Below are 27,759 nucleotides of genomic sequence, written 5' to 3'. Positions count from 1 at the left end.
TGCCAAAAAGGTGACAAGGAAATTTTTTTTTCCTATTTTAAAAAGCGCGTACGTGCTATAGCGCGCACGTGCTATGGCTTGGGCAACCCAAGTCATAGCGCGTGCGCGCTATAGTGCGTATGCGCTTTAAAAAAAAAAAGAAGTATATATGATGGGCTGCAAACCTGCAACCCATCATTTTCATTAGCATTTTCTTCTACTCCTACAACAAGTAGCGCGTACGCGAGTTGAAGACTCAACATTTGCACCACCATTTGCCAAAATGCCTCCTCGTCGATGAAATCCAAGACCACAAGCGCACCCACGATGACGTCGTAAGTGATATAAACCTAACTTTTCATTGTTTGATATATTTTTCATATTTTTTTGTAAGTTTTTTATATTCTTTTGTAGGGTTTTTACAAATTTCATTTAGATTTGTTTATTTATTTGAATTTAAATTGATTTTTTTATCAGGAAATGTTCATAATCAACTAGAAAATCCACAAGAACATCAAAACCCTCAAGAACCCCAAAACCAAAACCCTCCTCAAGAAGAAGAACAAATTCCACAACCCGAACCAATTGCAAGACCTCCACCAAGCACACAAGAAAATATAAGAAATGAAATGGAGAGAGGCAAAACTCAATTAGAAAGAATCATTGCTCGGTTGAAAGAATCTAGACAAACCAATCCAATGAGGGCTCAATTGGCATCATCCCTTGAATCCATTAACACTCAGATAGCCTCAGTTAGTGGTCAGTTAGATATTTGGCGGGCTAAGAGGGATGAACAAAAAAGATTTTTATGCAAATAAATTGTCATATGAAGATGTTATAAAAAAGGAAATACCAAAAGGTAGTATATGTGTATTATTTAGAAAACCCGATGAGCAAAATACTGTTAGAGAGGGTACTAAATGATTCCCCATCCATTGGTGCATACATGATGCTATTAGAAATAATTTTTGGGATAGATGGTGGATGGTTTTTGATGCCCCTCCTTGCAACAATCACGAGGTCCCCATGTATTTTTTGAAGAAATTATATTGTGAGTTTGTCCTTGGGGAGATCCCCAATTATTTTGATATGTTAGACTCCCAGGATAGAAGTGGGGGGTCATCATTTGAGAGACCCGGAGCACGTCGTGACCCTAATGTAGTTAGGGCACCCGTGGTGGTCCATCCACAGTGTGAGCATGTGATTATTCCTTCAGTTGTGAAGGAACATGTAGATGCCAGCACTCTAGGGACCATTAATGCTTTGACGCAGACCCTCATCCATTCCACGAGCCCATTAGTTGAGGGGGAGCCTTCTATATGTCGTGGTCACATGTGCACTTCATGCGGATCCCTATGCACATTTGGCACTCATGTCAGAGATGGTGCAGATGATGGGCTTGTCATCGATCAGTTCCTGAATGAGACATTTGGCATTGACACACAAGTAAATTACTAATTTGATCACATTTCATATGTATAGTGAATGATTAATTAATTAGGATTTATTGACATTGTTCAAAATTTAGGGTCAAAGTGTTCCTGGGCCTAGCAGCGATCCTCCAGGCCCATTTTTTGTCCCTTCGACGAGTCCCGAGGTATGTATCAATTCAATCATTTTAATTAATACATATATTTATTACGTAATCATATTAAGGATTGACCAAAAAAAATATGCATGTGCATCAGTTCTCCACAGGACCCTCAACCTTTACCACAGACGCAGAGCAGAGACATCATACAAGCTTCACACAGGTACAATTGTTTCATGTTAATTTAATTCATTTGATTATATTTATTCCATGTTTTATGTTAGATATAATGTGTATTGTATGACATGTAGCTCATGATGTCGGACACACCTCCTCATCTGTGACAGTCTGTTGATAGTGGAGTGGCCGCAGCTGTGGCTAGCTCACAGCCACTGACGGAGGTATGAAAGAATTTTCTTCATTTTAGTTGTTGTTTATAATAGTTAATCTCAAAATTTCTAATGTTATTTATAAGTGATTATATTTATTGAATTGTTGTAGGGTCTTGTCACACCTGATCTTCCATGAGCATTTGAGGTGGACTTACAGAGTGACTATTTGTTGGCGGTAAGAAAATAATTGATTTTGTGAGTACATATATTTGATTTCAACATATAATAAATATTGATTCATATCTACTTTCTTTATATCAGTTGGACCTGGAGAAGAGCCTTAACAAGAGGTCAAGTGAGCCTGTCAGGAGGGCCCCGTCATCTCCACTGTCTCCCTCCACACGATGGCAGAGGATGTCAAGAGACTTGTTTCCTTCCCCTCGTGGGAAGGAAAAGATGTAGTTGAGATATTTGATACATACATACATATATATATATATATATATATATATATATATATATATATATATATATATATATATATATATATATATATATATATATATATATATATATATATATATATATATATATATATATATATATATATATATATATATATATATATATATATATATATATATATATATATATATATATATATATATATATATATATATATAGAGAGAGAGAGAGAGAGAGAGAGAGAGTTGTTTCCTTCCCCTTGTATATATATAGGCATCTGAGAGACATATTCGATACACATTTGATGTACATATGACATTCTATATTTGATGTATGACATTATTGGTTAATATATGATATGTTTGTTCATATACGACATTATTGGTTATCATAATATATTATGTGTTTGTTAATGTATATGACATTATTGGTTATCATTTTATATTATATGTTTGTTCATGTATGACGTTAAATTAGATATGTTCGTGTATGACATTAAATTAGATATGTGCATGTATGAAATTAAATTCAATTGCTAGAGAGTTGCCATTATGTCTACCAACTAGTAGATGCTCTTTTTTGCTTTATTAGTATTTCTCAAAAATTGCAAAGAAGCTGTTTCTGGTGAATAGTTGTAAAAAATTGTGATCATCGACTTCATGTACTCATGGCTTTGGCTGCGAACACTTGTAACTTTGGCTATAAGCATCCATGGCTTTGGCTATGTGCACTAGTGGCTTTGGCTGTGAGCATTTATGGCTTTGGTTGTAGGCACAATATAGCCTTGGCTGTAGGTTGTCTTTCTTGTTGCATGTCGAAGTTACCTTCAAGAATATCATTAGTCTAAGATCATTATAATTAAAATACTATGACATAATACCTTGGAAATAATAGTCTTTAACCCATTACTTTATTTGTTAAAACATCATGTAGTATCTACTGTAGTCCTTCTACTCAAATATGTTTTCAAAAATACTTAGTATGGCAAAGAAATGTCTATGGAAAGCTTGTCAAATAGGATATTGAAGAACTAAATGTGGATAGTCATTAGTACCCATCAATAAGAACACAAACATCTTTCTCAAGAAAGCCATATGACATTAGCAAGTAATTTATAAATTTCCTTTCTAAATAACTAGAAGATGCTATGAATCTTAATACAGAGTTAATCACGAACTCATTATTCCATTCAAGAAGCATATATCACCCTAAGCCAATTAACTGACAAGATAAAAATTAATTCAATTTCAACAAAATTTTGAGTATAACAAGCATCTTAGGGATTCTTACAAGAATTAACACGATGTTCACAAGAGCATTACAAGTTCTTGTAATGCTATTTCACATATTGTAATCATATTCAGTTTTGAATGGCCATTTGTGTTACAAGCATAAATGTTCTTTAAGGTCTTTTAATTCTAGACATGAATTTTATTATGAAGCTTTTTTATGACAACCCACTCAATGCATATATTGTTGTTCCACATTATGCTAATTTGACTTTCATTGGTTGATTTGGGTCTAGACATGACGTTATTCACTACCTTTTTTATATATTATTTTTTTGTAGTGAGGTTCTGGCTTGAATGAATGTATTAATCATCGAAGTTGTGAACCTTGGTCGAGATCCTTACAAATATATTTTCAAATTGGACCTCAAATAGTTTTCTCAGTCACCCCCTATACATAGATATTGAAATTGTAGTTAATTACAAAATTAATACTGAATTAACACAAGTTTAATTGAGAAGTATTATGTACCTCAATAGGCTAGATTATTATTGACCGGGAAGCTTTATCTTAGAGCAGTTGGTTTCCTAAATCTTTAGCGCAATGACAGTCTTATGGAATGTGGAATTAGGTTTGCTAGCTAAGGAACGTTCTTTAAAAGGTAGAGGAAACTCAAGAATCACATGTTTCCAATCAATATAAATGTTTAAATCACTTCTCTAATTTTTTCTATTTATGATCTTCTTAAAACTTAACTTTCTAAATGCATTGATGGGGAAATAAAGATCTTCTAGGAACTAAAGGCTAATCATGTTTAATACTTACAATTCTCTGTTTTTATCTAATAATTTAAAAAAGATTGTACAAGTGTTTTCAAAGAGCAACACTTGTCACTAACATCATAAGAAGGAATATCCAAGGAGTCTTACCACTGATCCCCCACCACCAAATTCAAGAGAAAACAAAATTCCACTACTAAAGAGATAGTAACAATGATCATCCCTAGTCTCTCCCTTATCACAAAATGATTACCATCAAAATTTGCATTTCCAATTGCGTCATGTGCGTTGAAGCGATAGTAACATTTTCACTCTCTTACCTAATGTCTCCCATTTCTGAAACTCCTGGGGAAGGGCAAGGCCATCTTCTCAGTACTTAAAAATACAACGAGTTCCATTTTTTCACATATTGATAATCGCTGACTTAAAGTATAGTCGAAGTATTGACATCCCATAGATATGCCCCGTCAAAGATCGCAACCCTGTGGCATTTAGTGACCCTTAAGGACATTCTGGTTCAGCGTGCCTGAGAACGTTCGAGCACTGAAGGGGATAGGAAGAGGTTGGGGATAGGGTTTACCTGGCCACCCGGAGCTAATGGAGCAGACAGTTTGATCCCACGATGAAAGATGAGAGAGATTTGGCAGTTGGCAACTTTGTACTGGCCAACACTACAAGTTTCAGCATCACCTGAGATGGCATTGTAGAATGAAAATGGAATGTGATCTCCAAAAAGTGAGAGAGGTTATTGTAGGTCTCTGCAACACAGTCTTGTAGGAATTGGAATCTCATCCATATCTCGCACGAGCTCCGAGATATGCCCCGTCAAAGATCACAGCCCTGCGGCATTTAGTGACCCTTAGGGACATTCTGGTTCAGTGTGCCTGAGAACGTTTGAGCACTGAAGGGGACAAGAAAAGGTTGGGGATAGGGTTTACCCAGCCACTCGGAGCTAATGGAGCAGACAGTTTGATCCCACGATGAAAGATGAGAAAGATTTGGCAGTTGGCAACTTTGTACTGGCCAACACTACAAGTTTCAGCATCACCCAAGATGGCGTTGTAAAATGAAAACGGAATGTGATCTCCAAAAAGCAAGAGAGGTTATTGTAGGTCTCTGCAACACAGTCCTATAGGAACTAGAATTGCATCCATACCTCGCACGAGCTTCGAGATATGCCCCATCAAAGATCGCAGCCCTATGGCATTTAGTGACCCTTAGGGACATTCTGGTTTAGTGTGCCTGAGAATGTTCGAGCACTAAAGGGGATAGGAAGAGGTTGGGGATAGGGTTTACCTGGCCACCCAGAGCTAATGGAGCAGACAGTTTGATCCCACGACGAAAGATGAGAGAGATTTGGCAGTTGGCAACTTTGTACTGGCCAACACTACAAGTTTCAGCATCACCCGAGATGGCATTGTAGAATGAAAATGGAATTTGATCTCCAAAAAGAGAGAGAGGTTATTGTAGATCTCTACAACACAATCTTGTAGGAATTGGAATCTCATCCATATCTCACACGAGCTCCGAGATATGCCCCGTCAAAGATCGCAGCCCTGTGGCATTTAGTGACCCTTAGGGACATTCTGGTTCGGCGTGCCTGAGAACGTTCAAGCACTGAAGGGGACAAGATAAGGTTGGGGATAGGGTTTACCCGACCACCCGGAGCTAATGGAGCAGACAGTTTGATCCCACGATGAAAGATGAGAGAGATTTGGCAGTTGGCAACTTTGTACTGGCCAACACTACAAGTTTCAGCATCACCCGAGATGGCCTTGTAAAATGAAAATCGAATGTGATCTCCAAAAAGTGAGAGAGGTTATTGTAGGTCTTTACAACACGGTCCTGTAGGAACTAGAATCGCATCCATACCTTGCACAAGCTTCGAGATATGCCCCATCAAATATTGCAACCCTATGGCATTTAGTGACCCTTAGGGACATTCTGGTTCAGTGTGCCTGAGAACGTTCGAGCACTGAAGGGGACAGGAAGAGGTTGGGGATAGGGTTTACCTAGCCACCCGAAGCTAATTGAGCAGATAGTTTGATCCCATGACAAAAGATGAGAGAGATTTGGTAGTTGGCAACTTTGTATTGGCCAACACTACAAGTTTTAGCATCACCCGAGATGGCATTGTAGAATGAAAAAAGAATGTGATCTCCAAAAAGAGAGAGAGGTTATTGTAGGTCTCTGCAACACAATCATGTAGGAATTGGAATCTCATCCATATCTTGCACGAGCTCCGAGATATGCCCCGTCAAAGATCGCAGCCCTGTGGCATTTAGTGACCCTAGGGACATTCTGGTTCGGCGTGCCTGAGAATGTTCGAGCACTGAAGGGGACAAGACAAGGTTGGGGATAGGGTTTACTCAGCCACCTGGAGCTAATGGAGTAGACAGTTTGATCCCACGATGAAAGATGAGAGAGATTTGGCAGTTGGCAACTTTGTACTGGCCAACACTACAAGTTTCAACATCACCCAAGATGGTGTTGTAAAATGAAAATAGAATGTGATCTCCAAAAAGTGACAGAGGTTATTGTAGGTCTCCACAACACGGTCCTATAGGAACTAGAATCACATCCATACCTCGCACGAGCTCCGAGATATGCCCTGTCAAAGATCGCAGCCCTATGGCATTTAGTGACCCTTGGGGACATTCCGGATTGGCGTGCCTGAGAACGTTTGAGCACTGAAGGGGATAGGAAGAGGTTGGGGATAGGGTTTACCCGGCCACCCAGAGCTAACAGAGAAGACAATTCGATCCCACGACGAAAGGTGAGAGATTTGGCAGTTGGCAACTTTGTACTGGCCCACACTGCAAGTTTCAGCATCACCTGAGATGGAATTGTAAAACAAAAATGGAGTGTGATCTCCAAAAAGTGAGAGAGATTATTGTAGGTCTCCGCAACATGGTCTTGTAGGAACTAGAATCACATCCATACCTCGCACGAGCTCCGAGATATGCCCCATCAAAGATCGCAACCCTATGGCATTTAGTGACCCTTGGGGACATTTTGGATTGGCGTGCCTGAGAATGTTCGAGCACTGAAGGGGATAGGAAGAGGTTGGGGATAGAGTTTAACCGACAACGCAGAGCTAACGGAGCAGACAGTTCGATCCCACGAGGAAAGGTGAGAGAGATTTGGCAGTTGGCAACTTTGTACTTGCCGACATTGCAAGTTTTAGCATCACCCGAGATGGCGTCATAAAATGAAAATGGAGTGTGATCTCCAAAAAGTGAGAGAGGTTATTGTAGGTCTCCAAAAAGAGTGTTTAAAAATGCAAAAACAGAGGGGGGTCCTTTGTATGGTTTGGGAGTTTGACCATTAAAACTAGAAATTGTCCTAGTAGTAAGTGCTGGTAACAATTTTGAAATTTGATTGTTGAGTGTTGAGAAACCTCAAGTTTTGGATTTTTCTTGTTTTTTTGAGTCTATAATAACCATTTCCATCTAAAAAGTTGAGTGTTGAAACCATTTAAGAAGTATTTGCATAGTTTTCCCTAAAATTTGAGTGCATAAAAAGGGGTATGTGATTGCTCCCAAGGTGGATTTAGTGTTTTCTCCAAACAAGAGTTGCATTTTATGTTTGAATTCATCTAATATAAAAAAAGTGAAGGTGTTTGAACCATTTTGGGGTTCTAGAGACGTTGCAAAGTAAGAGTTCTAGAAAGCCCTAGGGTAAAGGGGCTAGAAAGGAGGGTTTTGTAAAAACCATTGTAAAGTTGATCATGAGACCAAAAAAATAGAAGAATCCTTGCATTTGAGTCATGTATTAAGAATTTTTTGGGTCATGGGAGTTCCAAAAGTCAAGGGATTGTGAGTTGCTTTGTAAATGGCCTCAAACTAGGCCTAGTTGGCAGACTGAAATAGCTAGTTTTGAGTGATATTTTACAAAACAAGTGTAGTTGGTTTTGGAGTATATTTTAGAGTGAGGAAAAGGGTATTTTAATCACCCAATATTTTAGGAAGTTCTATGGAAAATTTTGGAGAAAACAACAAATTAGTGACTAGCAAGGGCTAGTTGGAACAAGCCTAGAAGAGGCAAAATTGAGAAAGTGTAAGAGATGAGTTGCTGAGAGTGTGCAAGGAGTTGGAACATGTTAGATGAGATGGTTTGAGATGATCCAAGGTGTTGAGGCCATGATATGATGCCAAGGACAAGTTTTGGTACTTGCATAGGGTGTTCCAACCAAGCTACAAATGCATAGGATAGGACCTTGTAAGGTACTTGCAAATTATGGTTCTAATGCCGACAAAATAGAACTCCCACCAAACTTGGAAATTTACCTTATCTTTAATGTCAAGGACTAAGTTCAATATAAAGGGCCTACATTCATAGAAGGACAAACAAAATCAAAGGTTGAAGAAGTCACTATACCATTATAATCTCAGCCAAAAGCTGAAAAGGTTATGGATTCAAGAATCAAGAAGAAGAATTGTCATGGCACCTATATGGAGCATCTTATCAAATGGAAGGATCAACCAGAATCTGAAGTAACATGGATAGATGAGAGTGATTTTGGAAAGAAAGGTATTCCTACGAAATTCCTTCAGATTTATCCACCATGAGTTCTTTGTCACATAGTCAATTGGTGTGCATAGATCCTAGGGAAGGGGATAGTTGGGAGATATCCTCTTGGGAATAGGGTCAAGAAGAAACCCTATAGGATCAGAAGAAGTCATTGGTTAGTTTGGGCATAGTGGCCTAAACTAGCAGGGTGGGTCTCCTTACATTACTGTTGGTTAGAGAATTCCAATTTTTATTTGTTCAAGGCTAAGAGACATATAAAAAACTACATTTTCAATTATGATCTCAAGGCCTGCATGGCAGTCCAAGTACATGGATGGATGATGAAATAATTATTCTTGAATTGGCTAGATCACTTTGTAAGAACAATTCCATGTGGGGTGTTTCTCTCAAAAAGGTGTCTTATAGTATTTGATGATCATGGAATCCATATGACATGGAAAATAATTGATAAAGCAAAGAAGTTGGGCATAGATTGTGTGTCACTTGTAGCGTATACCATCTATAGGTGTCAATCATTGGATGTTAGTTTTTTCTCACCATTAAAATCTTACTTAAAACATATTTGGAATGTGTGGTTGGCTAGGAACCCTCAAATCAATATTGGTCGTGAGGAGTTAGGAATGTTATCTAGCAAAGCCTCCAATTTGGCACTTACACCCGATAATATAATGAGTGATTTCCATAGGATAGGGATATGGTCTTTGAATAGGGAGGTTTTAGTGAATGATATAGGCCTAGGAAAGTGTTTCATTGTTGATGAGGATGGAAAATAGGGATCTAAACCACAACCCACAAGTAGTGGATCAGAAGAAACAACTACTGTAGATGATGCAAATATTGATGAGTTGTAAAGCGAGGGGGAGGAAATCACTATTGAATCCTTCCTAAAAATCAATGGCTTATTAGATGAACCAATTAATACTTTGTTGAGGAGTTATGGACAAAATATGAAGGGACTAGGTACAATGTCACCTAAAAATACCCAACCAGAAAACCTGAACCAGCCAGTGGACTATTATAGGAGATAAAACCTTGAGCATACAACAAACATTGATATTAGATTAAGCTTGCTAATGCAAGATTCACAACCAGATTGGTTGTAGGAGGTTGTCACAAACCTTGGGCAACCAAATACTTGTGGGGATGAAAATGTTTCCCTTTTAATTCCATCCCCACCACATGTTGACCCCAAGGACGTCATCTAATGCTTTGCAAATGGTGCAACCATGATGAAATAAATAGTTAACAATTTTTTGATACCCAGGCCCAAAATGACTATGATGGAGATGTTGATTTTATACGTTACATGCCACTAGATAGAAAACAACATAGTGGTTTACCCAGTAGATTCCTATAGCTACCAAAGAAAAGGATACAAAATTCTAAGGAACAAGAGAGACTAAGAAGTTATTTGAGGCTAATGCACTTTACATGAAGGAGAAGATCAGAGATAGGAAAGATGTGAGGGAGGAAAAGATTGTAAGAAATGAGATCTTAGATGCTATAGAGAGGGGAAAATGAGTTGCGGAGAAGGTTGCACTAAAGGAATAGAAGAGGAAAGAAAGAGAGGATAATCTAAATGTTTGAAAGAGATATAGACCAAATATTGGAGGTGCACCTTCAACAACTATAGAAATTATATTTACAACACTAGTGGAAGGAGATGTAATTGCACTAGCCCTAGAATCAATTAGTATGCCCAACATACCTCTTCTCCCATAGCATAAATCACATTCTGATATGTTCAATGCTCTAATCCCTAGATTAGGAAATATTCTTACTCAATAAGTGTAACCCCAAGCATTGTCACCATAGTTGGCAACAAATGGTGAGAGTCCCAATCAAATAGTGAAAAAAATGACTAAGTTGATGGACCTGAATCCTACATTACACACATCTCCTAGTAGTGGATAGGAGGATGTTGGGATTGGGAGCATAGCACCTATTCCCTTTCCTAGTTTTATGGACAATTGATGGGAACTCAAGTAGATGGGAGAAATTCCAATTTTTTTGAAGTGATAAAGTTTTGTGATGTATTTAGAATATCTAAGATAGACTTATTTTTTATGTGAACTAAACCATTCTTACATTACTATTTAAATGTATTTGTATTGTTATAATAGTTTGATTGTTGGTCATGGTGTAAAATATGTAAAGTTTAGAAATATAAATAGTTCATCATAGAGATATTATATAATTAATTTATTTTAAATAATATAAATAATCATAACAAATAGATAGAAATAAAAAATAATAATTTTATACAAAATTTTTAAATTTATTTTAAATAATTAAATAATAGAAACATCGTAGAATTAATAATTCAATATAATCATAACAAATAGACACTAAACAATCCCAAATTCAAACATACGAAGGTCCAACTAGAATAATGACTTTAAATAACCAAATACCAAAGCCAAACAAAGGAAATGGGACTTTTACCTTAAATGAATAAATTACATGAAGAAGGGTGGCTGGCTGTTTGGAAATCTACTTATTTTTCTTCTCTTCCTCCTGTCATCCAAGAGAGCATGGAATGAAAGAAAAATATCGTCACAATAAGAAAATATGAAAAATATTGGTCTAGCTTTAAAAAAATTGGAGACATCAAAACATAAAATCTAGATTCTAAACAAATCAAAACATAAAATCTATGATTTAAACTAAATCTCATCGCTTACGCATCATAACAATATGGTCCACCTTAGTCATGTGAACAATCTTGGGGAAGAGGTTGCAACAATGTATTTGGCTCCAGTTTATCACTCTTTCTCTCTCTCCCTCTCTCTGTATTCAATCTAATGAGCCAACTAGATCTGCTCGACATTTTAATGTCTCAAGTATTGCCTCGTGGTCTGACTCGCAAACTCTCCAAAGATTCTTATTATGTGGTTTTCCACCATATTTTATCAAGTGGACATTTGATGCGACAACAAGATTTGAATAATGAAGAATCTTCCTCTCTGTTTGCCAATCCTCAAATAACCACAAGTTAGGGTTCTTCATAGAATATCGTCTAAGCCATGTGCCAGTTACAACCACCACACCGACATGGTACTCTAAACCTTCACCATCTATAACCGAGTGATCTAATTTTTGTTTGGCTTGAACACAATGACACAAATAATAATCTGTCCCTTCTTCATTGTCTTCAGGTGCAATAACAGCAAAAACATGGCCTGCAGTGACAAATGTACAAAATACGGTCATTAATTTAGAAAATACTTGCGTAAAAGTTATAAAGTTACATATTGAAATTAAAAAGATATATAAATATATATATTACCAGGTTGCACTAGATCAGACAAGCGGTCAAAGTCAATAGACGATTCCATCTGTACCATTTCCAGTGCTTGTGGGGGACGATAGGTGTCAATTGGGTCCAAAACCCGTATATCCCATTTGTCCACCCATTTAGTCGACTCACAGTCATCCCAATTTTCCTCTGCACATGATGGACAATAGCATGCCATTTTTTGTGTGTGGATACTCCATGAACCTGCATCGGAGCTTCTAAAAGAGTGCAACTCACTGGATCCTGTTAGTGTACAACAATCCTGATATGGTGCAATGTTAGTATTATCTATGAACCAAAAAATCTACGAACCGTAGACTCACCTTCCTTACCTGGACCCATTGTAGCGTTACACCACTAGACGATGGATTTTGCATCTGTCAATATTGCTCCATCTTTGTACTTTAGTTCTTCACGAGCTAAGGCTCTTTTGATGCTTGCGCCTGCACCATCATGCTCTCCCTTTCCATGACCAGCCTCTGTGAAATTCCACATGTATTGAATTCTACACAACTTGTGCATCCTGATCAACCAATAGAACATCCGTGCATTCTTGAATTGAGATGCACAATTGTCTGACCAAATAATGTGCTGACGATATGTGATGCCCCTGTTAGCCAAATCTCCATAAAATAGTTGAAAACAACCATGTACAAACTCCGTAGAATGTGATCGATCATTGCTGATGTAAAAATGGTACTCCCTCAAAATCTTCCTGTCATCCTCTGTACTTGTAGGTGAATGCATGAATGTTATGTGAACAAATATGGAAACCTGTTGAGAAGTATAATACTTTTCTTGCACCTCATTTTGTGGTTGTAGTGTGTAGTTCTCTGTGAAATCTACAACCAAAACAATGGTATCCAGTGGAAACGTATCCTTGCACAACTTGAATTGCAAATCCAACCATCGAGCTCTATGGGTATGCCTTGCATACTCGTAAATAATGTTTTCACAAAAATTCTTCATGAACTCATACATTGGAATCTTTTCAATGACTAAATCACATCTTTTACCATGTTTCCCATATTTTAGAGCATATGTCACTGTCTTAAATTTTCCATAATCTACTATTTCATTTCCAATTGCATGTGTACTATCCATATGTTGACAAGTTGATAAAAGTTGCAAAGAACCACAAAATAAGCACGTACCATCCAAGCATGATGTCTTGTAAAATTGTTGGCCGTCCCTTATTTCACATAAAATGTTGGATATGAATTCCCTTGAAGATCTTGGTGGCTCATTTATGTCACAATCTTGCAAAACAAACTGAGAATGCAAAATTACGCATATATGCCTAAAAACATCAAAATGGTTAGAAAATTCAATATGTATCCTACAAAAACAAGTTGTGCATGTGTGATTTATCTTCACATAAAAAGGTTTACCCATCTCCAAAAATCTTTGACTTATTCGAATTTGAGGATACATACCAATAAATTTTGCAAAAAATTGTGTCTGAGTTGTGTCCAAAAAATGTTTCGCATGTGGCTCGCAATTTTGGCTACCAATCCTCCTTACAACATCTCTTTGATTAGGGGAAACACGTGTGTTATTTTTCCAAAAATCTTCGATTAATGATTTCAATGCTTCACTAATTTCTTTATCCTTTCGCGGTAGTCTATCGCTAAATGTCCATAATTTATTTTTTGTTGGATCTTCCAATCTCTCACGCCTTAGCATGGCTCTCCTTAGAGTACCTCTACCAATTTTTAATGTTTTGCTTGTCTTTCTCATGAGTCGAGATTTCTTCATTTGGCTACTTACTATTGTCGATGTAAGTACTCGTCTTGTGATATTACTATCTTTGGTGCAGATTTAGAACCCACTTTGTCATAAGCATTCATTAGATTCTTTACAATGTTTTTTTCATTTGAATCATCCATCGTTCTTAGCCCAAGAATCTTCATGATAGGCCTAAAATTTAAATTCCTCATCATTTCAACAAATAATTGGCATTGACCTATAATATTTAATTCATCAAAAAATAATCTCCACATACGATTAACTTTTCTTTGACAAGTACACTTGCTAATCTTGTCAGGCATTGATTTCAAAATGTTACTATCAATATCAATCAAATATTTTGGTCTTCTAAAACGAATTCTAGAAGGTGTTATAATCTCTTCAATTCTCTCAACATTTTGAACATCAACATAAGGTTGAGTGTATTGTGTACCTTGAACCAAAGATGATGTGCCTTGGCAATAAGATGCAAAAGATAGAATATCACCTACTTGATGTGTTGATGTTGTGCCTTCAACATGACATGATGGAGTGTGTATATCGTCGGATCTAAAAATCAGTGTCTCTTCAACATGAGAGGACGATATGACTTCAACATTGGAAGATGGTGTAGTGGATGATATGACTCCAACATTAGAAGATGGTGTAGCTTCACAATTCAATTGTCTTCTTGAGCGTAACAGTCTCATTCGTTCTCTTTGTCTTTCCAATTCTCCCTCTTTGTTTCTTGGTACCGGTGGTTCTTGATCCTCTTCAAAAGTTAATTCTTCATTATTGCTTTGCAATTTTCTTTGCTCACGTAGTAATTTCATTTTATCTCTTTTAATTGCCAAATCTCTCTCCCTATCTTCATTTGTTTGATTTTTTGGTTTCTTCCTTGGCATGATGATGATTTCTACCTGTCAAATTATTCAAACATTTGAATTACTTAAAATGTGTAAATTACAAATTATTCAAATACATATAAAAATCATAATTATTTGAATGAATACACAATATATATATAAAACGACTTGTCAAATTTCTAACCATTTCGAAATAACATTTCATTGAAACATACAAATTTCAATGAATTCACTATATATTAAACAACATGTCAAATTATAATCAAATTTGTATCTATATATCAACAAACATTATTTAAAATAGATTGCACTAACCTTTTCTATACAAGGAATATTCAAAAAGTCTTCAAATCGTGTATCCAATGATTGAATTTGGTGTTTGCTAGCTTCCAAAAGTGTTTGCCACCTTGAAATAGTGTTTGTTAGCTTGAAATAGTGTTTGCCACCTTGAAAGAGTGTTTGCTGTGTTGAAACCCGCAATTTCTATTGGGATAACAGAGTGCAGAATAGAACAAAAGCAAAGAATGAATGAAACGGGCCCCAAAGTTGCTTTTTGACCATTTTTAGGTGATTTCACATAGTGCGTACGTGCTATAGCACGTACGAACTATATGAGAACACATCACTCTCCACCCTCCCTACTCTCTCTCTCTCTCTCTCCCTACTCTCTCTCTCTTCCTACTCTCTCTCCCCTCTCCCATCCCCTAAACACTCTCTCTCTCCCCTCTCCCATCCTTTACTCTCTCTCGCTCTCCCTCTCCCACCACCTACTCTCTCTATCTCTCTCACCCTCTCTCCTCTCCCATCCCCTACTCTTTAGATCTCTCACACACACTCCCATCCTCCCTCTCCCACTTCTTACTCTCTCTCTCTCTGCCACCTCCTACTCTCTCTCACACTCTCTCCCATCCCCTACTCTCTCTTACACACACTCCCATCCGCCCCTCTCTCCCATCCGCTACTCTCTCTCTCTCTCTCTCTTGGGCTACTCTCTCTTTCCCCTCTCCCATCCCCTAAACTCTCTCTTTTGCAGATACAGACTCCCATCCCCCTCTCTCTCTCCCCTCACCCATCCCTTACTCTCTAGATCGCTCACACGAACTCCCATCCCTCTCTCTCCTCCTCTCCCACTCCCTCTCCCACCACCTACTATCTCTCTCTCTCTCAAGTTCTCTCTCTCCCTCTCTACTCTCTCTCTCTCTCTCCCATCCCCTACTCTTACTCTCTCTCTCTCTCTCTCTCCAATCCCCAACTCTCTCTCACACTCTCTCCCATCCCCTACTCTCTCTGACACTCTCTCTCATCCTTTCACTCTATCTCTCTCATCTCGTACTCTCTCTCTCTCTGCCACCTCCTACTCTCTCTCACACTCTTTCCCATCCTTTCACTCTGTCTCTCCCATCTTGTACTCTCTCTTTGCCACTCCCTACTCTCTCTCACACTCTCACACTCTCTCCTATCCCCTACTCTCTCTCTTTCACAAACACACACACACACACACACACACACACACACACACACACACACACACTCCCATCCCCCCTCTCTCTTCTCTCCCATCCCCTACTCTCTAGATTTGTCACACACACTCCCATCCCTCTCTCTCATCCTCTCCCACTCCCTCTCCTAGGTCACCTACTATTTCTCTCTCTCAAGTTCTCTCTCTCCCTCTCTACTCTCTCTCTCCCATCCCCTACTCTTACTCTCTCTCTCTCCCATTCCCAACTCTCTCTCAAACTCTCTCCCATCCCCTACTCTCTCTCACACTCTCTCCCATCCTTTCACTCTGTCTCTCCCATCCCGTACTCTCTCTCTCTTTTCTGCCCCTTACTCTCTCTCTCACTCTCTCCCATCCTTTCACTCTATCTCTCCCATCCTTTCACTCTGTCTCTCCCATCCTGTACTCTCTCTCTACCACCCCCTACTCTCTCTCATACTCTCACACTCTCTCCCATCCCCTACTCTCTCTCTTTCATAGACACACACACTCTTATCCCCCTTCTCTCTTCTCTCCCATCCCCTACTCTCTACATCTGTCACGCACACTCCCATCCCCCCTATCTCTCTCCCTCTCCCTCTCCTACCGCCTACTAGATCTCTCTCTCTCAAGTTCTCTCTCTCCCTCTCTACTCTCTCTCTCTCCCATCCCATCCCCTACTCTCTCTCACACTTCCATCCCCTACTCTCTCTCACACTCCCATCCCCTAATCTCACTCTCTCTCTCCCATCTTGTACAAACTCTCTCCACCACCACCTACTCTCTCTCACACTCTCACACTCTCTCCCATCCCCTACTCTGTCTCTCTTACACACATTCCCATTCCCCCTCTCTCTCTCTCCCTCTCCCACTCCCTCTCCCACTTCCTACTTTCTCTCCCCCATCCCCTACTCTCTCTCTCCCCTCTCCATCCCCTACTCTCTCTCTCTTTCATAGACACACACTCCCATCCCCCCCTCTCTCTCTCCTCTCCCATCCCCTACTCTCTAGATTTGTCACCCACACTCCCATCCCCCCTCTCTCTCCCTCTCCCACTCCCTCTTGCACCACCTACTATCTCTCTCTCTCTCTCTCAAGTACTCTCTTTCCCTCTTTACTTTCTCTCTCCCATCCCCTACTCTCACTCTCTCTCTTCCATCCCCTACTCTCTCTCACACTCTCTCCCATCCCCTACTCTCTCTCTCTCTCTCACCCCCATCCTGTACAAGCTCTCTCTACCACCCCCTACTCTCTCTCAAACTCTCACACTCTCTCCCATCCCCTACTCTATCTCTCTTATACACATTCCCATTCCCCCCCCTCTCTCTCTCACACTCCCTCTCCCATTGCCTACTCTCTCCCATCCCCAACTCTATCTCTCTTACACACTTCCATTCCCCCTCTCTCTCTCCCTCCCACTCCCTCTCCCATCGCCTACTATCTCTCTCTCTCTCTCCCTCTCACTCCCATCCCCTACTCTCACTCTCTCTCTTTGCCACCCCTACTCTCTCTCACACTCTCACACACTCTCCCATCCCCTACTTTCTCTCTTACACACACTTCCATCCCCCCTCTCTCTCCCTCTCCCACTCCCTCTACCATTGCCTAATCTCTTTCTCTTCCATCCACCCTCTCTCTCCCACTCCCACTCCCTCTGCCATTGCCTACTCTCTTTCTATCCCATCCCCTACTCTCTCTATCTCTCTCTCCTCTCTCTCATTCCCTTCTCTCTCTCTTTCAAACACACCCATCCCCCCTCTCTCCTCTCCCATCCTCTACTTTTTCTCTCACTCACTCTCCCTCTCCCATTGCCTACTCTCACTCTCTCTCACTCTCTCTCTCTCCCTCTCTACTCTCTCTCTACTACCCCCTATCCTCTCTCACATTTTCACACTCTCTCTCTTTCTATCTTACACACATTTTCATCCCCCCCTCTCTCTCTCCCTCTCCCACTCCCTCTCCCATTGCCTACTCTCTCTTCCATCCCCTAATCTCTCTTCCATCCCCTACTCTCTCTCAAGCTACTCTATCTTCCCCCTCTCCCATTCCCTACTCTCTCTCTTTCACACACATGCACTCCCATCCTCCTCTCTCTCACTCTTCCTCTCCCACTCCGTCTCCCACTACCTACTCTCTCTCTCCCCCATCCCCTACTCTCAATCTCTCTCTCCCAACTTGTACTCTCTCTCACACTTCCTCTCTCTCCCATCCCCTACTTTCAATCTCTCTCCCCCATCCCGTACTCTCTCTTTGCCACCTCTACTCTCTCTCTCACACTTCCTCTCTCTTGCATCTTGTACTCTCTTTGCCACCCCTACTCTCTCACATTTCCTCTATCTCCCATCCTATACTCTCTCTGCCACCCCTACTCTTTCTCACTTCCTCTCTCCCCTCTCCCATCCCCTACTTTCTCTCTATCTCTCTCTCACACACAAATAGCCATTCCCTTGCCCCACCCCCCCTAGCTCTCTTTTGGTTTTGGTTTGCAATTTAGGTCTCAATAGTGCGTGCGCACTACCTCAAATTCACTAGTGTTTTAATAGCGCGTGCGTGCTATAGGGCGCACACGCTATTCAAAGCTTTGCATTAAAACCAAGCCTAAGGCTTGGTTTTGCCTTGGAGATCCAACCCAAAGGTTTGGAGTTTATAAATAGGTCTGAGACGTGGTTTCTAGCAAACATACAAAAAATGATTGATTTTTCTTGTGTGCTCCCCTTTAAGATTCCTCGTGGTTGGGTATCGATAAGATCAGGTTACATAACATTATAGGTCTCTATGTTAGCTATCTAACCATATAATTTATTTTTAATTTGAACTATTTTAAGTCTTTCATCTATAATTTCTTTTGAATGTATATTCATTTTTTGTCAGAAACCACCATGTACTAATTGGGCTGTAGATTTTAGCTCATTCATCGAATTTTGTAACAACTTAGTTTTTTAGAAACTAGACTCCATTCTACACACTTTGAAAAAAAGAAGTTTTGATTTTAGATTATTTTTCAATCATTTCTAGGGGGAGCACACAGATATTTCACATTTTTGGGATGGGTCTAATTTAAAAATTCATTAAAAAAAAATACACATTATAAAATTACCTGAAAAATCTGGGATAAACTACATAGTGTTAGGTAACTTTTGACTGGAGCGATTAAAGAATTTCAAAAAAAAAGTTAAAATTTTAGGGGGGCCACACTTTGTACTATGTTATTTTTTTTGGAATAAATAGTACCACTTTCTGTGGCCCCCTTTTTTGAGGACCTAAAACTAAATCATTTTGAAAAAAAATTAGTAGTTTAGAAACTAGATTCAAACGAATACGACTTTTGTTTTTGTCATATCTTAAAATTTTGAGTGTAACTATCTTCAAATTCTTGTTGAAGTCCATAATTTGTTGATTTCAGGAAAAAGGTGTCCACTTATACCCCCCTTTTGGCACCACAACTTGGTGCACTTACCCGATTGCCAGGTCTCACCTTTTCAGAGGATTTAATACTTATAATAAATTAAGGACTCTATTAGAAGATTTACATAGATTTGTTAAGAGATTTACCCTGATTCAAGTTGGTTAAAACTGATTTAGTACTTGACTCTTAGTATGCTCTGTAAGATGATTTTGAGTCTTCTCCTTGCTAATTGATCCTCTCTTCTAATATGATAATACTTTTCTTCCCCTTTACTGCTTTGAATAGGTCACTTTCTTTGTTAAGAGATAACAAAACACTTCCATTGACTTTTGATCTGATCTTGATCTTTCACTTCACTATTTGCATATTATTCCTTGTTTGCATACACACTCTTATCTTCTCATCTCACCATTATATTAATTATCACCATCACCACATGATCTAGGTTAAGATCTTCTCTATTTAAAGAATTTTGTAAAGAGTTTTCTAGATACTTCCATATTTTGTCTCTTCATCTAAATTGTTGATTACACAACATAGAGATCTATGATCCATGTCATAAATTCATAAAACCCTCTGCAACAACCTCTACATATATTAAATATTTCCTTCCATGTTGGCTTAAAAATTATTTTCCTCATAATTTTTACCATTCTTGACTTTTATGAAAACTCTACATTGCTAGACCTTTACTATTCTCTAATACTCAAGATTGTTGTTGCTCAATTTTTATTGTGCTCGACACATACTATGTAACTCGACACATGTATGCTTTGAACTACTTGATTGATTTTGAGCTCAACTTGTATAGAAAATACTTGTTGACCATACACTTACTTGGCTCCTATAGGGCTTGATACATACATACTTATGTACATGACTCGACCTATATAGAGTAGCTCGGTCATAGTGATGACTATCTAATTCTTATTTGTAAATGACTAAGTGTTTAATAATAATAGACAACAATAGTTAGATATACCAACAAATAGATGAAACTTCACCCTCAAGTATTGTAGATCAAGAGATTTCATTTATGAAAAGTGGCTATAATAGCCAATTGGAGCAACAATTTAAAAGTTACAACCTTTGAAAGTTGGGATACCTAAAATTAAAATTTGTAATTGTTTTGAGCTAACTCTATCTAATAAATATGAAAATAATAATTATCTAGGGGTTAGTCGACCTCAAGGGTTAGGGATAAATATCTAGAACCTTCCCAAGTGATAGAAAAATGCCTATATAAGGAAGATAGTGTGATTGTCTAGGGTAGTTCTAGGTGGTAGTTTTTAACTCTGTCTTGCAAAATATTGTAAAGAAAGTTCTTGTGACTTTGCATATTATATATCCAAAATCTATAATTTCATACTTTTGGAGATATAAGAAGCATGATTTTCTATTTGTGCAAATTATTGTTATGTCTCTACTTCTGTTATGTGTTTGTGGTATTAAGGGGTGTAGCCTTTATCAAGTGGCATCATAGCAAGAGTTCTTGAGTGTGTAGATAGATTGCTGATTGTGAAGCAATTTGCACCATGACTATGGTTTTAGTTGAGTGTGTAGATAGATCACTGATTGTGAGACAATTTGTATCAGGACCATGGTTTGGGGTTTTAGTGACAAGCACAAAAAATCCTCCATGAAGGGAATTGTTGGAAGTTTATTGGGAAAGTCAGATACTAAGAGGGGGTGGGGTGGATGTGGGACTTAGGATCAATTAAAATTTTATCCTTCAAAATAAATAACAACATAACTATATTCACCACTTATTCCATCTCACATATAGATCATGAATAACATAACCTTAAACTTGAAATTATGAAATAAATCTATCTACCCATCACATCCATAAGCTTAAAAGTAAACACATAACACAAAAGATTTTGGTTACCCAGAAACCCTCCAAGGTGAAGGTGAAAATGGGGACACCCACAAATCTTCACTATTGTAGTAACAAAGTTCCCCTGTTAGGGCTATAAATGTGATCACTTCTGATAATCTACCCTATGAGGGGTTTTCCTTGTTAAGAGCTTTACAAGACTGTTAGGTCTACCTTGATCAAAGGATATAAAATTTACAATGAAGTAAGCACTCTATTATGAGGTTTACTTAGGCATGTTAGGACTACTCTATAAATAAATTTACCCTAATTCACTTACTAAAATGTATCAGTATCCAATCCTTCATTTTGTACTCATAATGTTGATTTCAGATATTCTCTTTCCACTCTCTAATATAATCTCCTATTTGATATATATTTTCTTTGCTCTTCACTACTTCACTCAGTCTTTATAATGTTACTTCACAACTTCACTTGTAGCCTCCAAAATACAATTTCTTTGCATATGCATTCAACACACTTCACATCATTCTAGAATAGGGTTTGGATCTTCCCTTAAATATATATATCTATAGATTTTTCTAGAATATAATCAACAATCTAGATGCTTCCCTTTTTTCCTCTTAGTTTGATTGGCTAACTTTTCTTTATAGGGATTAGTGATCCATATCAAAATGTGTAAAAAAATCTATAATCATTAAATGTCATTTACATGTTGGCCCAAAATAGTTTACCTCATATTTTGTCTCATTCCAAGCATTCTTGTTCAAATAGTGTTACTTGGCAGATACAATTTCTTATGCTTGGTCATAACTATTCTACCTACTGATGCTTGGCCCCAACTAGTTCAAATTCTTTAGTATGGCTTGACATCAACTCACTCTACTTTACTTGACATTCAGTGAACTTGACTTCCATAGGGATACTCAACGATCATAGACTTGCTCAGCTCTTATAGAGCTTGACACATACATGATTATTTACAAGTCTAACAAATTAATTACTAGGCCTATATAGAGTGACTTGATTGCAGTGATGACTAACCAACTCTACCTTCTATATGACTAAGTGTTTGAAACTAATAGACAACAATACTAAATAGACCAACAATCTCCCCCTTTGACATTATTGGCAAAAATACTTTATCATGATTACATCATTATAGTACAATATAAAAACTTATAGTACTTCCCCTATGTCTATGACTCAGTCCATATAGGACTATAAAGAAATTTTATATCAAACACATATACACATTAAAAATATTACATGACTCAAATACTCTGATGTAGCTTTTTCATACCTTTGATCTATCTTTTGTTGTCCATGTATTCTCTGAATGTTATCATTTTTCCATTCCTTCACTTAATTTTGTCACTCATGTCTACTGTTGGGGTTGGGAGGATGGAATCAAAACATAATTATCAATAAGGGGTTTGTGAGTTTGGATGATCATGACAACAACATGATCCCATGTGGTTCTAATTGATTCCAAAATTTTAATCTTGGTCTCCAAATTTGCAACCAAGTCAATCATGTTATCAATAGTAGAAATATTATGATATGAATATACTAGATCCTTTGTTGAAGCTAACTCACGTTGCATTACCTCCAAATGAGGTATTAACATAGAGTGTATGGAGACAAGTTTATCCCTCATCTGTCTGTCTACAATATGTAGCTCAACTAGCCTCCCTTGTACAAAGAATAATATGTTGTAATGCATTAAACTTGATTCTATACAACTTTAAGAGTTTTGTATGGATCTTCTAGATTCTATACAAGTTCCATGAATTCAACTTTCTTCAATACAATTATAGTAGAAACTCTCAAGTACTTTCTTCTCAAACTTCTTTTTTGACTAGGCCATTAGTTTTTCATTTGTCTGTATATCCTTAGTGTTTACTTTTTCAACAATTTGCACTAACTGAGAGATAATAGGAGCTTGTTCATCAATATGATAAATGTCAAATACATCAACAAATATATCCTTTATATCATGCAACACTTGCATTTTTTGTTTTTCTCTCCTCATTTCTTCTTGCCTTTTCTTTCTTGCTAGGATATCTTGCAAGATAACTGTCTACTCAAATGAGAGATTATTCAAATCCCAGTTAGGTAATTCAATCACTTCATCTAAAGTAACAAATTTACTTGGAGAAATCATCTTTTTTTTTCTTCACTTTACTCTTCTTGGGTGTATTTCTACTTGCCACAACTAAGGCTAGAGTGGGTGAAGGGGTTTCACTACTTAATCTATCCTAAGTATCAGTGCTAGAGGCAATGAAATAAAAATTGTCACAATTTTTATTATAGGGACTTGCTCCTATTGTGCAAATGTGGAATCTGAAGTAGCTAGGGGTGGAGTGTGGGCTCTCATACTCAACTCTATATGTGATACATAAATCTTATTTTCTTCCTTCACCTTTTCTTTTGGCTTAGTCTCCATGGTTTCCTCTAATAAAGATCCTGAGACTTGTCGTCCTTGTTGACCTATAGTAGAATGATCTACCTTAGAATCTTTGTCTTGCTATTTCTCTTCTTCTAGTGCCTATGTGTATTCATTTTCCTTCACAGGCTCCTCGACCGCTCTCTATGTTTGAGATGGTTGCTAGATATGTTTAGTAGAGTAAAAAACTGGAACTGGTGTCTCTCCTATCTTAGGATAGTCCTTTATTTTCTACAATATTAGAGTGTTAGGTGTGGTTGAATGAATAGGGGATAAGTTACCTTGCTCTTGTGATTTTGGCACACCTGTGTCTTCTTCATTAGTATGAATGCACTCTATTGTTACAATGTCTTTCTTACTTTCCTTGACCTTCTATTTGATAGCTTCTTCAAGTGTGTATAGGTCATTGTACACATCTTGATCATTATCGAATTCAACATCCCCAATACCCTTACCTTTATCATCCTTATGAGTTTTTTTTAGTGGTTAAACAAAAAATGCTCTTCCATATTAATCCACTTTTTTTTACAACATCCTCAATCTTATTTTACAAAACCAAAAATGCTCTACACTTAGGAACAAATCTAATCGTATACTTCCCCAAAAACAATGTGATTTTCTTATTTGATAATTTAGGCATTGTGTTTGCTAGTGTTCCTTCTCTAATCTACCTTTCAGTCTTTATTGCATGTTGCCATTTGGCATAATTCTATTATACAACTCATTGGGTATACTATTACCTATCTCTATAGGTGTAGTTTTAAACTTAGCTATCATGTCTAACATGGATTCTTTTACCTTTGTTTTATCTACTACACTTAGTGTTCCATACTTTATGAGCTTAAAACTAGATAAGCCTGCAAAATTCCTACTATTGTCATAGACCTCATCAACTAATTTGAGCTTTCTATGTATTACAACTTGGAAGTGACTAGGTTCATATGACTCTGTCTTGTCTGCATCTTCTTCATCATCATCTTTTTGGACAATGAATTTCCTTCTCCTCTATTGAGGTTGACCTTTAGTGGTTGATAGTTTTCTCTTTGTACTGCTTGTGCCACTTGAACATTCACCTGGTCTTGTAATCTTAGCAACCCCTTTTCTCAAAGGCATCTCAACACTTGTTACTATAGCTTACCTAGTTCTTGGTCTAATTGGTGTAGGAGGAGAGAGGGGTTTAGATATACATTTCTTTACATATTTCTTCACCTTAGGCTCTATAATTGTGACTTTCTTGGCCTTCTTTGCTTGTGTTGAGATAAGTGCTAGGGATTTACCCTTCTTCTCTATACTTTCTTCCTCTTCGTTTGCATCACCATAACTTTCTCTATCTTCTTCGAGTCCTTGTTTTATCAATAAGGGTCTTTCACCTTTGACTTGTTTTCCTAGTTTATCTTTTAGGTCTTTTATCATCTTTTTCCTCTTTTTATTAGATGAAGAAATCTTAATATCTATTTTTGTCCTTGCCTTTTCTTCCTCATATTTGCCAAAGGGCTTGGCCTTTGCATCAATCTCCTTGGCAAGCAATGTAGTGATTGCTGCACTTACATCATCAATATCAATTTCATAAGCAAATGGTTTAAGCCAGGCCACTCTCAGCTTAATTACCTGAACATATGTGTAATTAATGTCCACTATAAAAAATACATCATTGTAGTACTTATCTACTAAGGATGTAGGAATCCTTGTTCTTCTTCTCATCTTCTATTTAAACTCATAGATGTATCCATCCAATACATTTTTAAAATTGTCTCCTAGATTTGCAATATATTCACTTATCTGTCTAGTAACATGTTTCCCTTTCTCCCAAACAACATTACCAATAGTAGAAAAATAATTTTGAACATAAAATAAGATGCACATTATTAGTGATCCAAAATTACATGTTGAATTCTTCACTTTCCTCATTGATAGAAGATACTCTACCAATTGCAACCATTGGAGCTCAAAAAAATAATACCCATGATCTTTCATCAAAATCTTCCAAGCTTGCTCTACTACCATACATGAAACACTATTCGGTTAGATTTACTGGTAAAACTTGTGTGCAATCAGACATATAGAAAAGTCTATCAATGGTTTTGTGATACTTCAAAATTGAAATGCCATGACCATTCCACTTGGCCTTAGTGTTTTCCTTAATAGCATCTTTTATCTGGCATCTCATGGTCTTCTTCTTCTCAAATGTAGGATACAATGTGACTGTATGTATAATCTTCTTTGTGATTTTCACTAGCCCATTCTCTAGCCATAAATCCATATTGTGAATTCATCTCAACACCACTTTAATCCATTCAACTTTCAAATTTATCAAAAAGTCTAGGGTGAGTGTTAACCCTTTCTTCTCCACAACCTTGAATTCATCTTTTAAAACTCCTTCATCACACAATTTCTAATATGCCATTCCAATCTCATAGTCTCCAATTTCACTAATCTTACACATCACAAATCCATACATCATGAATCATAATAATCCTAGGTGGTATCAATGATAATACACCCATTGAGTCTCCTTTCATAGCAATATTTGGAACAACTTGGTGTTTAGGTGGAGGACAAAGTGTCACTCTTCACCAATTGAACATTACTAACCTCTTTGCCTTGATTCTTTTTTGCTGATGTTGATCCAAATGCCATTTATTTTTTTAGGTTTTGAGATTCACTTCTTGAGTAACTCAATACTTCTAACAATCAACACTTGATTGCACTTCACCAACAAATTTTCTAGCAATTGCCTTTAGAATCATTTCACAGTTCACTCAAATTGCTTTGGCTCTCAAAATCTAAATGCAAGGTGTGTAGAATACATTTAAATTTTCATTATACACCTTTATTCATTCAAATTATGACACTCATAAATGCTGTGTACTTCGTTAGGTGGAATCTAGATGTCTCGGTCATTATTACACCTTTGTTTAACTTGGTCTCCACTACACAACTTGGTAATAACTATTTAACTTGGCCAACACCTTAGATCGATTGTTGTAGGAATTTGGTCAATATTGCAACGCTCGATCAACACATATAATAAAGCTAATGCTTGACATTGATAGTGTAGTTGATTTCATTGGTTGGTTCTTTCCGCAAATATGTCCTAATGCATCTTATCTTATGCAAATATGAGATTTGACATGCTTTGTGTTAGGGACTGATGTATGATATGACTTTTGAATAAGTAGTTTCTTACATACCTATCTTGATCAGTTTAAGGTACTGTGATCACCTTCTCCATTAGATTGGGTGATCTTGGCTTTACTTGTTCCACTGCTTCCAGCTTCTACCTTCTTCTTCTAGGTTTGGTTCATCTCCTTCTTTATTTTTTCTACATCCATTTTTCCTTTTTTGTTGATGTGTTCATTTCTTGGTGCTAGTATTTGGGTCCTACAATTCTTGTTCACATGTCAGTCTTGTGACAACTAAAACAAACTAAGCTTCCATTCAATCATTTCTTGTAATTGCCTCTAAAGTGTATTCTTATGCAAATCTTTGGAATGTGACCATATTCTCCACAAAAATGAAAACTATACCATATGTTGTAATCTAAATTGTAGGAGTTATCTTTCTTTAGTGCATTTTTGGGTGTCTAGTCAGACTTTGCCTTTGATTTGCATTCTTGTGCTCTATGTCCATACTTTTGACAATTGTAGCAATATCCCTGAAATCTAGGTGCAATAGGTGTATTGTTAACATTTGATCTACATTCATTTTCTTGACCTTGTTTCTTGCAATTAAAACAATTACTAGTAAACTTGGGCTTAGTATTTTGCTTACCAATCTTGCTTCTGCAGATATTTGTTGTGTGTCCAAATTTTCCACACTGATAGCATGTAGGTTGGTCCCTTGGAT

At 37.5% G+C, this 27,759-nt stretch overlaps 1 pseudogene; it reads right to left on the bottom strand.

Moving 5' to 3' along the window:
• Positions 1–27,759, bottom strand: part of LOC149549479 (putative fatty acyl-CoA reductase 4) — a 57,461-nt pseudogene that overhangs the window by 3,266 nt on the left and 26,436 nt on the right.

Source organism: Cupressus sempervirens, chromosome 7, assembly GCF_028749045.1.
Source record: "Cupressus sempervirens isolate cs-2001-9-10 chromosome 7, ASM2874904v1, whole genome shotgun sequence".
Classification (NCBI taxonomy): Eukaryota; Viridiplantae; Streptophyta; class Pinopsida; order Cupressales; family Cupressaceae; genus Cupressus; species Cupressus sempervirens.
Note: the sequence above shows the minus strand (reverse complement) of the source record. Positions and strands in the feature narration are given on the sequence as shown.